Raw genomic sequence first — 6000 nt, 5'->3', positions numbered from 1 at the left:
GTTTCATTTTAAGTCAAAGGATTGCCAGCAATGCCATATACAATTCAAGTCAGTTAGGAACAGGTTTTTGATGTCCCAATACCTTGGCATCGGGTCTATGAACTGACCTATAAAACAACAATTGACAGATCAATCCATTTGTTTCAATTTAAGCTATTATATAAAATACTTGCTACGAAAATAATTCTCAATATATTGGGCATTGAACAGTCAGTCTTGTGCAGATTCTGAATCAAGAGAGAATCAAGAGGATATTTTCTGGTACGCCCATTGGTGGCTGGTTTTTGGAGCAAGGTTTCAGAATGGGTTGTTATGTCAAAAAAATCTGGGTTCCGATGGACCTGCAGACTGTATTGTTAGGTGATCTGAAAAACCACGATCAGTCATGGTCAAATATTTATTTTAGGGCAATATCGGTAGAAATGTTACAAATAGGGAGGTTCAGGACCCACCCTGTAAAATGAAGGGATGTATTGTAAAAGGAAATAGCAAAATTATACAGGGAAAGATTAGTTAATCTGTGGAAATTGGAGTTAAGATCAAATCAAATCGTATTGGTCACATAGACATGGTTAGCAGATGTTATTGCGAGAGTAGCGAAATGCTTGTGCTTCTAGTTCTGACAGTGCAGCAATACCTAACAAGTAATATCTAACAATTCCACAACAAATACCTAATACACACAAATCTAAGTAAAGTAATGGAATAAGAATATATAAATATATGGATGAGCAATGTCAAAGCGACATAGGCTAATTGTAACGGTTTTCTTGAGTTGAAGGAGAGGCGGACCAAAACGCAGCGTGGTTATTATTCATGGTTCTTTAATAAAGAATCTATACATGAATAGACTAACAAAACAAGAAATGTGAAAAAACCAAAACAGCCCTATCTGGTGGAAACACAGAGACAGGAACAATCACCCACAAACCCCAACACCAAACAGGCTACCTAAATATGGTTCCCAATCAGAGACAATGACTAACACCTGCCTCTGATTGAGAACCATATCAGGCCAAACATAGAAATAGACAAACTAGACATGTAACATAGAATGCCCACTCAGATCACACCCTGACCAAACAAAATATAGAAACATACAAAGCAAACTATGGTCAGGGTGTGACACTAATATGCAATAGATAGTATAAAATACAGTTTATACATTTGAGATGAGAAAAGCAAGATATGTAAACATTATTAAAGTGGCATTATTAAAGTGACTAGTGTTCCATTTATTAAAGTGGCCAATGATTCCAAGTCTGTATGGAGGCAGCAGCCTGTCTGTGCTAGTGATGGCTGTTTAACAGTCTAATGGCCTTGAGATGTGCTGTTTTTCAGTCCCAGCACCTGTACTGTACTGTACTGATCAGAATTAATGGTGTATTGGCCGCTTTGGGTAAAGACCCAGCACTTACAGAAAGAGGAAATTAGGAATATATGTATAATTATTCAACTACACGTACATGTACCAGACATGTGAGCGAAAATAGCTGTAAATAGCAGGAGAAGTATTGTTGTCCATTAGTTTACTCCAATCAGGCGAGGGATGGTAGGGTTGGGAGAAAAATCTATAAAAATAAATAAGGGAGATTAGAAATGATGCAAACAATTAAATTGATTTGACCCATAATCTGTAATATTAAAGATGCTTATTTTTTTAAATAATAATCTGATCAGCTCTGGATCTGATGTGAAAAGATCTGATGTGATTGGTTAAAAGACCAATTAGTGTAAACAATACCAATTTTGGTCTGCCTGTGTAAACACAGCCTTATTACACACACACACACACACACACACACACACACACACACACACACACACACACACACACACACACACACACACACACACACACACACACACACACACACACACACACAAAATCAAATCAAATTGTATTGGTCACATACACATGGTTAGCAGATGTTATTGCGAGAGTAGCGAAATGCTTGTCAATCACACACACACACTCCATTTTCTTCACTCTCATTAGTTAGACACCATTAGATCAGTCCCACTGATTGGGTTCAAGAGGTAGATAAGTCAGAAATGAATCAAACACCAGCCAGAGGATGCCTGCCATCAGAGTGTGGCAAGTTGTATATTTCACACTGCAGGATCCGACTGTTACGTAACCTCTTTTGACTAGATATTTATTGTCTTTGCCTCCCAGGGTGAACTGGAACCTACGGCGCCTCCTTCTATTGTATCATCCCCCTTGTTTATCTTCCTCCCTCATCAGTTACTAATCATCTCAATGCACCACTCACACGCCCTCTACCCTCCCCTCCCTTCAAGAGAGTCTGCAGTGTGCTCCCTCTCCCTTTCTTAAATCTCCTTCCTTCTCTCTCATCTCTCTTTAACAAGTACCCTCCAGAGTGAGACTTTATGGCTTAAAGGAAGAATCCAAAATCGTTCAAAATAAAGAAAAACAGCCTTGTAGCAGTCTACCACAGTGTCCCAGTGTTGACACTAAGGCTGGCGCACACACGCGCACGCACGCGCACACACACACACACACACACACACACACGGGGGCTAATTACATCTGGAAGAGATCATTACGCCTGCAAAACAAATCTGCCAATTACACAGCACATCACACAGCTTTACCAGAAGAGAAACAAAAATTCACAAGTCACAGTGAGATTGTCTTCAACACACAAACCGTTAAAACGCAGACAAAGACAAACTCACATAGACATAAGCAGATACACAGAATAGTCACATAAATATATATAGATACACACATACAGACAGTGCCTTACTATGTAATCCCTCATGAAAAAGTACTAATTACTGTACAAAACCTGTTCGTGCAGTAGTGACTATGCAGAGACTGTGTAGTGAATGCGTAGGTTATGCACTAGTCAAGATACACAAGTAGAGTTTTGTAGTGTTCAGTAGGAAAAAAGTAGGGTTTCCAGTAGTAGTTAGGTAGATTGATGTTGATGTTGGTCGTAAATAAGTAGTCAAAACACTATATAGCTTTACTAAACAGGCTTTTCATTAGTAATCAGGTAGAGTTTTTACTACTTGATGTTGGTAGTAATCAAATCAAATGTATTTATATAGCCCTTCGTACATCAGCTGATATCTCAAAGTGCTGTACAGAAACCCAGCCTAAAACCCCAAACAGCAAGCAATGCAGGTGTAGAAGCACGGTGGCTAGGAAAAACTCCCTAGAAAGGCCAAAACCTAGGAGGAAACCTAGAGAGGAACCAGGCTATGTCGGGTGGCCAGTCCTCTTCTGGTTGTGCCAGAAGTAAATAAGTATCACAACACTACAGCCAGACTACACCGGCTTTTCGCAACTGCAGAAGAAGACCAAACAGGAAGTAGTTGGTTGTTGTTAGCTAGCTACTGTTTTTGACAATCCCGAATGTAATCATCTTCCATCCATTGTCATCCTGTCTTTCAGAGCCTTTATGCTGGAACCATCTGTAAAATGTAACTTTCCTTTATGTTTTATGAATACTTTCATGTCGTTGTCTAGCCAAAACAGTCTTAGCCGTTAGCCTTGTCATAGAGTTGTATTGAGTTTAGCCTAGCTGTTTGCTATCTCCCTTGAAATGTAGCTATCTAGCCTTTGTTTTCGCCATGCTGTGTTTGTATGCAAATGTACAGTGTGTTCATATTGGTGTACTACCAATTCTTCTTACCTCTTTTGACCTGCTGCCAAGGAGGCCCTCGACATAAGAAGACTGGAGGCTATTGTTGGTAAGATTAATATTGTTTATCAAATGTTTTTCTGTGTTGTCTTATGTGACCTCTGTTAGCAGATGATTGATAATGGCTTATAATTGGTTGTCTCTTCTGCTTGTCTTTATTTTCTAAACAGTTACTGCACGTGGTGGAGAAATGTGGCTGCAAAAAATAAAAGAGTATCTGAAGAAGCTTAAATCAAAGCTGAATGAAGACAAAGCCTCAAAGGGATGAATAAAAAAAAGGGTAAATACATAATTCAATAAATAAAATATTGCATTGAAGTTTGTATAAGCATATTGTTTAATTTTGGATGTTATAACTGCAGTTAGAAACTTGATGTCACGACTTCCGCCGAAGTCGGTTCCTCTCCTTGTTCGGGTGGCGTTCGGCGGTCGACGTCACCGCTCTTCTAGCCATCGCCGATCCACCTTTCATTTTCCATTTGTTTTGTCTTGTTTTCCCGCACACCTGGTTTACATTCCCTCATTACCTGATGTGCATATAACACTCTGTAACATGTCTGTGTGTGGAATTGTTTGTTGTAAAGTGTTTGTGCACTTCAGACTGGTTTGCGACGGGTTATTTCAACCCGTATTTTGTTGTTCTGGGTGCAGTTTGTTTTGCATCATTAAACATTAAACTCGGTTGTTACCCAGTTCTGCTCTCCTGCGCCTGACTTCCCTGCAGCCAGTTACACACCTCTTACACTTGAGGAAATAACAGGTGCACTAGTCTAGTAGTGACACAGTAGTGAATCAAGATGATGTCAGTAGTGATGTTGAAGAGGCAAACAGCAGTAAATGTTTTCAATGGTAATTCAAAAGGGTTTATGTTGGAAATTAATAAGGATCAGGAGTAATTCAGTAGTGATCCGTAGTGACACAACACTACACACACAGATGGCATTCACAGTAATGTGTAGGCATTGTGTGGTAATTGTGAACATAAGAAGAGGAATTGTGTAGGTATGTTTAGGTTTTAAGTAGTGGATACCCAAAAGCTCAGTAGTTACGCAGTAGTCATTAAGGAAGAATAATGTAGTGATTTGAGAAGGAAATATGTAGTGTTCGTAGTGAAACTTCCCAAGTTATCACTCATTACTACTTAAATTTCTACATAAATCACTACTGGTTTAGTACACAACTCAATAGCAAACAAGTAGTGAAAACAGTAGGCTTTGTGTAAATATTGTGTAGTAGGGATGACTAGTAATTCAGTGGTACTTTTTCATGAGGGATGGACTCCAAGTGGTGTATCTTTCATGGTGCTACTATTGACTCATTCAGAGTCGGGTTTAGCTGAGCCAGCACAACCACAGATAATACGGACAGACAGGGCATATGGTTAACCCATGTTATTATTGACCGCAGACAAAACAGGGGTTTATGACAAAGTCAGGTGAGGCCACTGTATTGCAATGGTATTTGTGCAGCTTCTCTCTGACAGTGGACATTTTGACCACCAAAGGCATCTTACTCAGAATCTACAGAACCTATAGGCAAGAGAGAAACAGTGTGAGAAACAAGAGAAGAAGTGCAGGGATGGAAGGGGAGGGGGAATGCAGAGGACAAGGAGTGTGATGGGTGACTGCAGAAAAAACCAGTGTGTCAGTTTACTGATCTCCAGTGAATTGCCATAATAGAGCAACATAAGTAGAGGGAAGAGAGATAAAGGAGAGGAGAAGGGGGAGATGAGGAGTGGGAGATGGATAGAGAGGTAGGGATAGAGAGGAGGAGATATGCCAAAATAGAGTATGGGTGAGGGACACAGAGCGGGGGTAAGATTAGATGGAGGAAAGAGACGATGTAAATGCATTAGAGACATATTCTATTCCAGTCACATGCACTGTTATAGGGTTAATCTATTCACTCTGCTGGTGGTTGGGCATCCATTCACGTCCTTCCCTGATGAAAAATAGCTGACTTTAGCACACATCGCTTTTAACCTCAGCATGAGGGCAAAACCTTGTCAGTACAAAAGAGTGTGTGCTTTTGTGTGTTAGAACAATATGCTGCACTGTGTCCTCAGTAACACTGACTTTCAGGTTCATACAGACTCCTTGCAGCGTAGACAGACCAGCTAAGAGGAGATCCCTAAAGCCCATTTGGGCACTTCACATGGTGGGCTCAGACTACAAACAACGGGTCTCAGAGCCAGGGTGCTGTTGATGACTGAGGCGTTACTGCAGGGCCTCATTACATTTGAGTCATGTTGGATCAATAGTCTGTAGAATACCTGGGTTGGGTGAAGGAGTGTCATTAACGTTTCCTTGTGGATGTTGGAGAC

The sequence above is a fragment of the Oncorhynchus kisutch genome, linkage group LG29 (assembly GCF_002021735.2).
Source record: "Oncorhynchus kisutch isolate 150728-3 linkage group LG29, Okis_V2, whole genome shotgun sequence".
In the NCBI taxonomy this organism is placed as follows: domain Eukaryota; kingdom Metazoa; phylum Chordata; class Actinopteri; order Salmoniformes; family Salmonidae; genus Oncorhynchus; species Oncorhynchus kisutch.
Note: the sequence above shows the minus strand (reverse complement) of the source record.